Source organism: Stomoxys calcitrans, chromosome 5 (genome assembly GCF_963082655.1).
Source record: "Stomoxys calcitrans chromosome 5, idStoCalc2.1, whole genome shotgun sequence".
NCBI lineage: Eukaryota > Metazoa > Arthropoda > Insecta > Diptera > Muscidae > Stomoxys > Stomoxys calcitrans.
The window spans coordinates 78,329,345-78,343,530 of record NC_081556.1 but is presented as its reverse complement, the minus strand read 5'-3'; the positions used below and the strand labels follow the sequence as shown (position 1 = coordinate 78,343,530).

The window sequence follows — 14,186 nt, the reverse complement described above, 5'->3', positions numbered from 1 at the left end:
AAACTGATCAAATCACTCATTGTGATAAAACAGAATGTGGTCAATCTGGGTAGTCTTATTAATTTTATACAATTATTTACCTGTGGCGCGGAGATATAAGATGGTGTATGAAAGTAGGTTTAAATCAAGGACACTTAAATAGGAGTATTTTTTCAATACCCGCTGTTGAGTGGCAAGACCCAGGAACTCTACGACTAAGATGGATTGCGTCCACAGGGATCTATTTCTGAGTCGTGTGGGTCTGGCCGGGCAGTTAAACAAGTGGCGTGTATCGTGCGTTCCCTGGTTACAATCGGGACATACATCTTGCACGTCGGCATCAATCCTTGCTCTGTATGCCATGCCATGATCGTACAATCGTCCGCATATGATACGATCTCTATACCGTCTGGAGGGGTGGAATAGAGGATAGGTAGAGGTTAAACAGTGTCGGAGATAACACCTCACCTTGGGGAACTCCCTGTTTTACTCTTCGATGCTTCGACTTTTTATCCCTTAATTCCACAAATGACTGGCGACCACACGGATAATTCCCGACCCAGCGTTTCAGGCCTGGCTGGAGGGACGTGTTGGCGATGTCCTCAAATAATTTGACATGGCTGACCATGTCGAATGCCTTCGATTGATCCAGTGCCACGAGGACCGTCCTATCACATGACCTGAGCAGATTGAAGCCACGGCTTCAAATCTGCAAAACTGTTGTTGTGCTATGCAGTCTTCGAAATCCATGTTGATGCTCGGCGAATGGAAATTCTCCTACGAAGCTCGGGAGGAGTAATGCCTCAAGCGTCTTTGCCACTGGTGAGAGAAGGGAGATCGGTCTGTACGACTCCCCCAAACTCGGGTCCTTTCCAGGCTTCAGTAGCGGGATCACTCTGTTCATTTTCCAGACATCGGGAACTATAAGAGCGTTCTAAGACGGGTTGAGGACAGTAGTAAGGTACGGTAGACGATTTGGCGCCACGGATGACATTCGTGACTTCGCCCACGTTAAATTGTGATGGCTGCTCATCGGCTCGGAGACCACGAATACGGCGAATGGCTCTCCTCCTTGCCCTGTTGCTCTCGGAATGCACAATAAATTGACGATTGAACAACCTGGCGCAACTCTTCGGATTAGTCACGGTTATTTCGCCAAAAGTGACTGAGGTCCTGTCATCCCGTCTAGCGGGTTCGAGAGCGACTTAACCGTAGACCACAGCTTGCCTACACCAAGTTACATTGCTCCAAGTATTCCAGCCACAAATTCCGCTTATGTTCGTTGACTACCCTGTTTATTTCCAGATTCGGCTCGCATATTCTGGGGTTAGAGGGTTCCATACCACGAATCCCATCACGCTCGTCTGCGAGTACCGCTGCCTGTGCCGGAAAATTGGCAATGCTTCTGTCTGGTACTCAATCCAAAATCGACAAGTCTGCTTATTTACGTACCCACTGAGCCAAAAATGAGCTTTGTCGCCGAACACAATGAACGCGCGAAGAACTTTCTTAACAGAGCACGCATTTCGATAATAAAACTCAATTATTGCAAGCGTTGTTCGTTTGTAAGACGAGTCATGGTTAAAGTTTAGACCAAACTGAAGATGTAAAGAAAGTGAAACTGTTTAAACCAGTATTGCCAAAAAGATAATATCTAAAAAATCAACCTTTATATTATTTTTGCCAAAAATATAGGTGAGTCATATTCGATATACTTATGAGAGCGCATAAAGGCCCAGTTCGATATCAGTGTAGGATAAAACCATATGTGAAGAATATTTTGATGGTCTAACCGGGTTAAAGACCTTTTGTCTATTACAATGAGGCATTTGTAAGTGTTTGTCGTGGAGATAGTCCTTTCTGGAGCTACCAACATAATTCGGATGATCTATAAAAATTTGTATAGCGTTTTTGAAGTGCGAAGAATTCTTGTCTTTTTGGCGATTTCTTTTTAGAATTGTTAGCAATTCTACCATTTTACTGAGTTAGGTTTATGTCCGCAAGGGCATGGAAGGGGTTTAATCCCATACTCTCTCTGCTTCAGCCTATGCCTACATACATATATGTATGTAAAATCAATTTTAACAACACGAAGAACTAACGAAAATGAAAATGACCAATATTTGTATGAAATCAACGCATTAGTCACTACATTTCAGTGAGTTCTAAGACCTGATCTGTAGTCACCAACGAACCGCGAGAAATTGCTTACACTTGAAATAATAGCTACATACGTTATTTCATTGTTTTCGTTCTTCTTCAAAGTCAAGGTTATTGCTTTCTACCACCAGCCCATGTGTTTATGACCACATCTGTAGCTCTATATTCTCGCAAAATACACCACTGGCGATCGTCGACTCGCACTATCGTACGCAGCAAATGACCATAAATTGCACTACTCTCGTGCAATGCAATGTTTCTCTTCAAAATTTGCTACAACGAAAAATCATTTTCCTTGATTTTCAAGTTGAACAACAATTTGTTATTTCATTTTTCTGAAAATACACATTTTTGTTGGCCGACATATGTATGTATGTACATGTGTAGTTTTTTATGTATGTGCAATCGTTGATACTTTTATTTTATAATTTTTATTTGCTATTTGTCATTCCATCGCATTCGGCAGAGGCTCTTGGAGGGGGCGGCAATCACTTTTCATTTTCATTGTGATTTCTTTGCGCTGTCAGATCGGTGGTCCCCGATCTGACCATTCTTTTCCCGGTGGCAGTTTATAAATAAATCGCCGGGCTTATTTTTGATTTGTCAGCCAAACAAGTATTCCGCTAGAGAGAAAGTTTCATTTAATTGTTAAGACTGTTGTTGGTGTTGTTATTTTTGTGCCTGATCTAAGTTACGTGGGTATGTACATATATATATGTATGTCACTTATCTGTCTCTGCCTTTGCCATAATTACAAGCAACTTGTGTTTATTGCCGTTAAAAATGCTCCACACATGATTGACAACCACGACGTCGGCTCTGTGAAGACAGCTCTAAGTCAATTGAAAATAGATGACAATAAAAGAGCATTGTTAAGTTGAAAGAGTATCTGAAATTGATTGTTGCTCTCTTGTATTATAACCCTCTAAGTACCATTATTTAGGTCCAATTGATGCGGCGAGCGTTTATTTCATACTTGTCTCTGTAAAGCAGATCTCAGAACGGTAAACAAATTTTGATAAATAATATTGCCCTTACTGATGATTAGATTTAGATATTCCTAGCAACAAAGTTGAAAATTCGGGCCAAATTTGAGATCAAAGTTTATCGAATTGGATTTAATGAGACATAATATGGTATAATTATATCCGATGGCATATATAAATGGATTTGACCAAGCTAACATTATTTTACTCGGGATAGAATTGTCAAGAACAACTCTATATGTTAATTGATTTTCATAAAATTAGGCACAAGATATTTTCAAAAGGATCAGGCAGCAGATTAAAGATAAGGTACGACCTCAACACGTGGCAGCGACGTTGCCTTGGGGTCGGAATATTGCATGAGCCTTGGTAAAATGACCTCAACGACGATTACCTAGAAGGAATCAGCAGATTTTATAGATAGGTAGTTCTCTTTTAAATATTGTTGAATAATTTTTGAGCGTCTAACACATATATTCATTGATTTTGTCATTTCGTTTGGAACACATCGTAATTTCCATTCCCATAAAATATACATATATGCGATCGCCGTATCTTTTTTCTCACAATGGACATTAAAAACATCGGAGATGAGCATACATAGTTCACGCGAAGGAGAACTAATTTCAATATAATGGAGTTCGAAAATTAGAAATATTGGGAAATACAGTGGTTTAGATGTTGTGTGCATATCGGAAATATGGCTGAGACCATTAGTTTCAAATAATTTCGTTAAGGTTTTTGTTTACTCTATTTGTGGGAATAATAGAATCGACACAAGGCACCTGGTTGTATGTGCCAAATTGACCTGATGGAGTTCATCATCGGCAAGGGCTCCCGCCTCAGTGTACAACACACTGCTACAACAACAAGGGGTGGTGTTGTTTGTTTGTTTGTGTATATCCAACCGTTTGGTATAATGGAATGTCTATTTATTGAGATGTTCATGTTATTGTAGCCAAATTGCTGGAAATATACTGGTTAGGTGGAAAGATATTGGTTAGAGTGGTCTATTTGCCTTCAGGCGAGTTCTAGGCCTTGAAGACCAGCAAAGCAATATGTTCGAACATTTCTAAGCATGCCTTGTATTTTTATCCATGACTAATTAAGCTGAAGGCCATGAAAAGTACTACGACATTGGCGATTTAATCTGCAGGCAAAATTCCATTCCGCAAATCTGGGGAATATACACAGTACGTCGAATACGGAGCATAAATTAGATATGCTTGTATGAGAGTTAAACCACATGCACACGGTGTTTAGTAAAATAAGGAATAATGTTGTAGCCACATTTTTATATGTGGAAGTAGCTTTCCTCGTCAAGCTCCATAGGTTAGCAAGCTCGTTGCGGTACAACGAGGACCCGGACTCTCACCGAAACTCTCCACTCGATACCGCTGATTTTGCGCGACTGCAGTTGCAGCTTCTTGGTATATGGAGCATTGCACTATCCTTAATAGACGCTCTCAGGTTGCTCTCAGCTGAGCTTCTCATAAAAATGATAAACACCGCATAGATCGGAGCTCAATGTTCCATCCAGTGTTCCATAGTTCAAATTCGACGCATAGAGCGCATCTTTATGACAAATCGGGGAGTAATTGCAGTAATAGAAGCCATATTTTGACACCAAAATAAGGCTAAATCTTGCCAAGAGAAGGGAAAAAAGATTTGCCCACCCTCTTTAACGGTTTTAAAATCCTAAAGGCATTATGGTCATTGATAAGAAATAACATTTTATATGACAGAGATGCCTCTAGTTTCCTGCATCTAGGTGTGGACACTGTGAATTTCTGTCTGGCAATATTGACCTTTTTTGTCTGGGGTAAGCTTTCGGCTTAGATTCCTAATTTACTAAATTTTATTTACCACTTTTTCCAGCGGATTCTCTAGCATTTTGTCATTCCATATGTCGGCCTAAACATTGCAGATTCGTTTTTAGTTGTTGTTGTTGTTGTACACTGAGGCGGCAGCCCCTGTCGATGAAGGAATACATCGGGTTAATTCGATTCGTACAACCGGCTGCCATGAGATTGCTCGTTTTTAGTAAGAACATCTAGACTATTCAGTTCTCCTTCAAATGATTTAAGTGTTTTAACACTACTTCGAATACTTACCAAAAAACCTTCTTCGATATTTTTCTGAGAGTTCATAATTGCAGCTAAGGATTTTGGAGAACAAGTGAGCTAGGAGATTTATCAATTTGTGTTATTAGAATAACGTCACAGGCGTCAACTAAATGCAAGCCAATATTTGAAATTTTGTACAGGATGAAGCTCGGTCCTGTTTTAGATTTTGCTCTTTATATACCACTTATCCGATATAAGCTTTTACTAATGCAGTAGCATCAAAACGATATTTGGTTTTAAGATATTCGAAATATGTACACATGCCAATAATGTAGTGGCCACAGTGGCGCAGAGGTTAGCATGTCCGCCTGTGACGTCGAACGCATCGGTTCAAATCCCGGCGTGATAATAATCTTCTCTACCAAGTGGTGTCACTAAGCATGATGCCCTTCGGATTCGGCATAAAAGAGGAGGCTCCTTACCATTGAGCATAAACTTTAATCTCACTGCACTCGTTGATATGAGAGAAGTATCCCCCGTTCCTTAAGGGAATGTTCATGGGAATTTTTACAATTTTACGTAGATATGTTCTCGAATTTGCTGAAAAGCAGTTGGTATACTCGAACGTGTGGCGTATTTTTTTATAGTCGACTCCGCCCAATTTTTGGCTTTGGTGTTTTTTAATAAAAAAAACTAAACTCTCCTGGCTCATATTGTTCTAATAAAATAAACATTTACCATTGTGGTACATAAAAACAAACCAAAAATATTTCCCGATAAGATTTTCGGTAAAAAAAAACATTAAATAACAATTACGTTGGAAGCGCTGGGAAGTACAAATTAGATTACATTGTTATGTACACACACATGTCGAGGAAGTAATGCTGAAAGTGTACTCTAAGGTGGTTCAAGAGACGAAAAGAAAGACTAAAGTCAGGCGGTTTACTAAAATTTATGTCCACAAATGTTTTAAGTAGATGTGGCGCGCAACTCTTTGCAAAACTGCCAAGTGCGAAAGTTACAAATAAATGAAGAAAACTAAGAGATTTAAGCGCACAATGAATGAACAGAGGTGCTGTAAATGAAGAATGAAAGAGATGATTTTGAAATGTGTTTTGCTTTTAAACTTTAAATTATTTTATCAAAACATTTTTACATTTTTTCGTTAGCTTCTGTTCTTTAATCTTCTTGTACATATTTTTTACGAAAGAAATACAAGAAATAAAACGTTAGATTTCCATTAGCCTTAATCGTTGGGCACAGTAAGTCCGTGGTATGAATATTATCATGTCCCTCGTCTTATCCACGTTTCTGGCAAACTCCCCAGAGACACATCTGCAAGATGGGAGATAAAACGCCTCCCTAGGCTGGAAAGCCTGTGCTGTGCCCTTGTAGACCCGGGTAAGAACGGAGCAGATGTTCGATCGTTTCCTCCTGCTCCTCGTCCGCACTCAGACAACATGCGCGGTAGCCATTATGCGGGAATCCCATGCGCGGGACCGTATGGTCTTTCGCACAGTGTTCGGCTATGAATTCTGTAATCGTACTCAGTGACAACTTATCAAGGGCCAGCAATGCCATCGTCCTCTTTCGGTAGACCAGAGAGTTCTGGTGATCCGAAATTCATCCACAGATTCGTATACAGTAATCTACTCGTTAATACCTTTCGTTTGATGTCCATATTGCCAAAGTTACAGCACTTCCCATTGAGAGCTAGGTTTTTGGACCCCAACAAAATTGACTTCAGATTCGTGTTCCTGGGATCAATGCACATTTACATATCAAATTTCAGTGCATTTTTCCAGATGATGAAAGTAATTACAGAACACTACGTGTAAAATTTCAACCAAAAATGCTGCTTTCATGGGTTAAAGATGTCAAATGAAGAGATCAATTTATATAAGAACTATATAAGGTTATAGAGCGATTTGTATCATACTTGCCACGGATGTTGAAAGACATTAAAAAAACATTACAATACTACACTACTCGAATCTAACAATTAGGAACCAGCACTTTAAATCTGTTTTTTATTACTTTATTATACCCTCCACCATAGGATGGGGGTATTCTAGTCGAAATATTGATCTGAGACCTAACTATGCCTAAATATTCTTGATCATCTTGACATTCTGTCCGACCGTCTTAGCGCTAAAAATTTTGCTCGAATACTTCCTATTAGTGTAGGCGGGACTACCAGAAAAAAAATTTCAGCGGTGGTTTTCCCCTTGTAATGCTGGCAACATTTGTGAGGTACTATGCCATGAAAACCTCTCTTCAAAGGGGTGTGTCGCACTGCGGCACGCCGTTCGGACTCGGCTATAAAATGGAGGCCCCTTATCATTGAGCTTAAACTTGAATTGGACTATACTCATTAGTATGTGACAAGTTTGCCCCTGTTCCTTAGTGGAATGTTCATGGGCAAATTTTGGAATTTGCAATCTGATTTAGCTGCCATATAAACCGATCTTGGATTTGACTTGCATGAAGTGTTTTATTATGACTTCCGACAACTGTGCCAAGAATGGTCTAAATCGGTTCATAATCATATATCCCCCATATAAACCGATGTCGGATCTTGACTTCTTGAGCCCTTGGAAGCCGTAATATTTGTCCGATTTGGCACAAATTTAACGTGAAGTATTTTGTTATTACTTCTAAAATTTGCGCCATGGTTAAATCATATAAACCATACAGGGTGCAATTATAATCCGATTTGGCTGAAACCAAGTATGACCCCAATCGTTTCATAACTTGGTATAGCTCCAATAGCATGGCAAGTCTTATCAATTATCCTTTGTTTGCCTATAAAGACATATCGGGCAAAGAACTTGACAAATGCGATCCATGTGGGAGGGTATATAAGATTCGGCCAGACTGAACTTAGCACGCTTTTACTTGCTTTAAATTAATTTGGTCAGCAATTCACGCCGCCAAAGCACACCCTGTGCACAGCTGTTCATTTCACAAATTATTTTATTTTGCAAGCGTTACCTTAACTTTGGACGATAACAACAATGTCATGGTGAGGCCGCAAGAGGGTAATGGTGCGGCGAGAGGCAAATTTACCGACAGAAAGTGGCAAAAATAAACAAAAATAAATGAAATGAAAACAGTTTCAACGACGCCGGCAAAGCACGAGCAACCTGTCGTTATACCCAAAGACACCAGCTGCGGCGGGGCTGTTGTAGTCTGTCGTCTTTTCGGTTATCACCATCCTTGTCGGGGGCAACCTTTGCCAATGTTGTGTGATATTCGTTGGCTTCGTTGTTCTTCTTTTTGTTTGCCATTCGAAAGTGTACGATTTAGAATTAATTTAATTATTGCATTGCAAACAACATCAGGCCCTGGCTATTGTATCGCTTTTTCTCTCCCTCAAACGTCTGCATATGAGCGATGAAGAAATAAATCAAAAATCAATGATGATTTTATCGTTTTATTGAGCATCGCGGTAGCTCCTCCATCAAGTCATTTATGAATGATGTTCTACGGGTCACAGCACTAACGTGAATTGTACTATCAATGGAATGAATTGAACGTGTCCATCAGTGAGAAGAGAGCCAATTAAATTATGGTGCCAAGTGTCGCGATCTTTTGCTAATTTACAATCCACCATCAGCTTGCAAGTCACCCCCCTTCCTTGGAGGAGATGTTGATAATTGTTTTATTTTTGTAATTGTAGCAATCGAAATAAAAGTGCACTCACTCTGAGTAGAGTGTGCCCACAGGCAGGCAGAGCAATATGTACCTGTCGACATTTGTTTATAAGATTGTGTACAAAAAGACACAGTTTCCATAATTTAATAATGCAATACCTACACATGTGGCTTAAAATAGTGACGAATAAATCGATTGCGATTTAAAGCAATAACGCAGCAAAAGTACAGTTTGTGAATAAATATTCACAAACGAAAACATTTCATTCATAATTTAATTTTTATTTTGATAAAATTTATTTAAATTTGATTTTTGGTTTTATCCCTTTATGTAGAGGGGTCGCCACCTAGCGAAAGTTTATGTTTCTTCAACTATAACTTATTTAAACTCCTGGTGATCAAATACAGAGAGAAACGCGACTATAATAATACCAAAGAAAAAAAACTAAAATATGCAATTATTGGAAGTAGCTATTATTCAAGAGCAACAGACTGCCAGTTCTATACCACGCCAAAGAGCACAAAAATGCACCACTCTTCGAGGTGGAACCCAGAGCTTTAGTTAGTCTCGTGTGCTTATGATCATCAACCCTCATCCGCATCAAATTTCCTGCTTTTCAGTTTTTCACCATCCTTGATCAATATACAAAGTTCGACACCTGCAAATTTTGCCCATGAACATTCCACTAAGGAACTGGGGCAAACTTCTCACATATCAATGAGTGCAGTCCGATTTAAGTTTTAAGCTCAATGATAAGGGGCCTCCTTTTTATAGCCGAGTCCGAACGGCGTGCCGCAGTGCGACATATCTTTGGAAAGAAGTTTTACATGGCATAGTAAATCACAAATAATGCCAGCATTAGGAGGGGAAAACCACCGCTGAAAATTTTTCTGATGGTCTCGCCAGGTTTCGAACCCAGGCGTTCAGCGTCATAGGAGAACATACACTATATCAGGTTATAAACCGTGAAGATGTTAAATGCAAGCATGCACTTCAAGCAAAACAAACAAGAATTGTGCCTTCTAGAGGTTAAAGAAATAGGATCGGAATATCGGTTTATGTGGAAGCTGTATCATACTTGCCATAGTTGTTGGAGGGAAATGGTTGTTCAAAATATGTTCTAAATCGGTTCAGTTGGAGGCTCAAGAAGTATAATCGGAAGATTGATTTATATGGGAGATCAGGATATGGGCCGATCCGGACCATACTTAAGGCCACAAGAAAAGTTGTCTTAAACAAATTCAGCCAAGATACGAATTGCTCCATTTAGAGGCTCAAGAAGTACAATCGGGAGATCAGTTTATGGGGAAGCTTTGTTAACCTATTTGGTCAAATACAGGATAGCTGACTCGAAATGTTATCAATTCAATCCAGCAGTTTTTTTCTTTTTTTGAGAAAAATTTTTATTGATTTAAATTATAAAAATGTGAAGAAGTAAGGCATGGTCACCTTTGGTATTGACTATTGCCCTGAGTCGGTCAAAAGAACGAGTTGCAAGATGCACAAAAACAAGCTGGCGGTGTTTTGGCCCATTCTCTTATTATGGCGTTCTTCAGCGCATACATGCCGGCATATATTTTAATCCTTTCCTTGCTCTTTAAAATAGCCCACATGTGTTTTGTGTGACGGTGTCGAGTCTTGTTGGTATGTCCATGGTCTAGAACCGAATTGTTTGTGTTCCCACGGCTCCAAAGCAACTTCAAAAATGTTTTTCCAATATTAAGTCCTATTTACTTTGATGCCAGGCTCAATAAAACGATTGGAGAGCGGCCATCGGCGGTCACAGCTGCCCATACCATCACTTGATATGGAAAATTCTTTCGCGTCGCCATTCGCAGGCTCAAATTCTCGTGTTTTGCGCTCGGTTATGTACATACGATCACTTATGCAATTTACGAATTGTTCAATTGGGAAATTCAACATATTACGTGAAAGCGTAGCAACTCCTTTGCTCTTTCGAGTCTTACTTTTTTGCTTTGGTATAAGATCGTTTGCATTGTGAAACTTAAAAGACTTTAACTTGAGCTCGTTTTTCAATATATGTTACATCCCGTCACGGGATATTTTTAGATATTTTACCTTTTGATTGTCACTACCGTGTGGATTTCGTTCAATTCAAGATTTTATTAGTCGAAACATTTTGAAACTACTTCAATCACAAATGTGATAATATCAATCACAGTTTTTGAAAAAGGTGATGGGAAACATTTTTGAATTAAACAAATTGGTGATCCAATTAAAAAGTTATTGAAATTTTCAATTAGTTTTTTAATTAACCCAATAAAAAATTGTTGAAAATTTTGAATTCAATTCTAATTACAAATATTGGGTTGCCCAAAAAGTAATTGCGGATTTTTTAAAAGAAAGTAATTGCATTTTTAATAAAACTTAGAATGAACTTTAATCAAATATACATTTTTTACACCTTTTTTCTAAAGCAAACTAAAAGAAATAGCTGATAACTGACAGAAGAAGAAAGATTTCTATTATTGAACAAATTTTCAAATTCAATTTGAACAAGTATAAAGGTTCTAAGTTCGAGCCGAGCCGAATCGATCCATCATCATGGATTCAGCTTAAAACTTCTTCATACCAAATCAGGCAAAATCTTATGCTTCTGGATGGGTTTATATGGGAGTTTTATCAGGTTATAGACTGATTTGGGCTAGACTTACCATGGATGTTGGAAGTCATAACAACACACTATGAGCAAAGTTTCAACCAAATCGTTAAACAATTGCGACTTCTATAGACTCAAGAGTTAAATAGGGAGATCGGTTTATATGAGAGCTATATCAGGTTAAGTTCCGATTTGGACCACACTTCGCCGATTTTCGGAAGTCCTAACAGAGGCTAGAAGCAAAAGAAGTCAAGTCGAAGGAGTTATATCCAAATCTGAACCGATATGATTTGCAATTCCCAACGACTTACAGCAACAAGAAGTATATGTGCTAAATTTCGAGCGGCTAACTTTACGCGTTCGATCGCTAACGTGATTTCCACAGACGGACGGACATGGCTGGATCGACTGTGAATGTCAATTCTAATTGAAAACGTTTTTAACTATTTTTGCCTGTTAAGACGAAAATCATTTTAATTTTACAATTTTCGTTTGTTTCTCTTCCGAGACAAGCTTAATGATCGGAAATTTTTTTTCAACGGAAAAGAAAAGCCATAGAATACCACACCCTTCAACGTCTACGGGGCACGTTTCGTCATTTGGTTAGAATAACTCATCGGCCATATTAGGTGTGAAGGCTTCAAGGGCCGTACGTTGGTATGTTGTACTTTTATCGTATTTATTACGAAAACGCCTCTATGATATAAGTACCACATTACCCACGTTCGACAACGCTGTCTGCTAGCCGTTCCTTTCCAAATGCATGACCGATTTTTTTGTCTACACAATTACACAGTCCTATGACACACACATGATTATTTTCATCTTTTGGAAGTTGTATTGATGGCTTCGATGGTTCGAATCCAGGACGGGCTCTGCTGAATTTTGTAAAGTTTTTTTGCTTGTTGGGGCGAAAATCATTTTAATTTTACATATTTTGTTTTTTCTCTTTCGAGACGAGCTCAATGGCCGGTTATGATTTCCGATCATCGAGCTCGTCTTGAAAGAGGAACGTTTTTATTTTCAATTTAATTTTTAATTGAAAAAAATTACGTAATTTTTTTAACTTTGCATTATCACTATCAATCCAATGGCAGCCTGTTGTACGTACCGGATTGACCCCATGGATTCCTTCATCGGCAAGGGCTGCCGCCTCAGTGTACAACACAATGCTACAACAACAACCACTACAACGATTTATGATGCGATAAACAAACACTTTTTTCAACAATACCCGGTTACGATTTTCCAGACCAATATAACGCAATCACACTATTACGCTTGAACAACAATCACACTATTACGATTGAACTCCATCGCCGATAATTTTCTTTTTCAATAAACTCAGAAGCAAATATTTATAGTGGCTTATAACTATCTAATAAGCTGTCATTAAAACAAATATCATGTAGCTTTCATTTCTAGTTTGGCAGATATACCAGTTTGAACTTGGTAATACTTCGTGTCAGCTATCTTGTATACCAAATAATATTGCTAATATCAAAAAACCTATATCAATAAGAAGTACTTGTGCAAAATTTCGAGCGGCTAGCTTTACTTGTTTAAAAGTTAGCCTTTGACAGACGAAGCGACATGGCTAGATTGACTTCAAATGATTTGACTGTGAAGTCTTACACCAATATTTCGTAATGACGAAATTAGTATAGAGGGTATACAAATATAAAAAAAGAAAAGAAAAAGTGATATGTAGAGGCAGGGTGTGAAATCTTAGTTTTCGACTTAAATTCACCTTATATTCCCAGATAGTCATAACAATTTATTACAATGCAATTGAAAACTTATTGTGTGAATCAATTTTTAATAGAACCGAATACCCAAAAATATTGCTACTACAAGCAAATGAAATATCCGGTCTCATTGTATTGGCGAACAGAATGCATTTGCATTTGGTGGTAAAGCCATTGTATCATTAGGATTTATTTTTGTCTGGGAATTTTTCGTCTTTGTTTTGTTTACACATAAATTATTTAAAAGGTATTTTCCTAATTTTTTGAGATTTGTCTAAAACAATCATCAGAATGTGCGGAGGTGTGGGGGTGGCGGCAACCGCGGTGTGTATTTGCGATTATATTTAGCTTCCGCATGAAAATCACTTGCCGATCTACACAGACGAAATAAAAATTGATCAGTTCTTTTTAAATTAGTCGAATCAGTGGCGTCTCATTGAAGCGGGGCCAATTGTAATTGAGCGGTATTGTACCATAGGCCTCGCTGAGCTAAAATGAGCTAAAATCTCCAACTAAGTAATATATCATGTATGTAAGGAGTTATGGCGGGCAAAATCAATCTTTTGTAACCTTCCCAACTATCCAGAATTATTAAAAAATAAAATTTCCCTTTTGCTAGAAGAGAGAAATGTTCGGTCAAGTCGAATTTTGGAAACCAACTACCATGAATACGTAGACTAATCAGGAGACCGGTTTATATGGGAGCTATATCGGGTTATAGACAGATTTGGACAATACTTGCCATGTATGTTGGAATAATTTCGGCCAAATCAGAGAACAAATGCGTCTTCCAAGGGCTCGAGATTTAAAATCGAGTGATGGGTTTATATGGGAGCTATATCAGGTTACGCACCGATGGACCCATCCCATGTCAGCCGGTTGTACGTACCAGATTAACCAGATGGAATCCTTCATTGGCAAGGTGTACAACACACTGCTACAACAATAACAACAACAAAGCACCGATGGA

The 14,186-nt window shown here is 38.6% G+C and overlaps 1 protein-coding gene across 4 annotated transcripts in view; it reads left to right on the top strand.

Moving 5' to 3' along the window:
* LOC106096026 (calcium release-activated calcium channel protein 1) overlaps positions 1–14,186 on the top strand; it is a 168,168-nt gene that overhangs the window by 111,451 nt on the left and 42,531 nt on the right. Inside the window, exon 1 of one of the 4 annotated variants that reach the window (XM_013263536.2) lies at positions 8,326–8,489. The exons of the other annotated variants lie outside the window; for them this stretch is intronic. The gene's annotated coding sequence lies outside the window, so the exon portion shown is untranslated. Of the gene's footprint in view, positions 1–8,325; positions 8,490–14,186 lie in introns of those variants that run through there. 4 annotated transcript variants of the gene reach the window in all.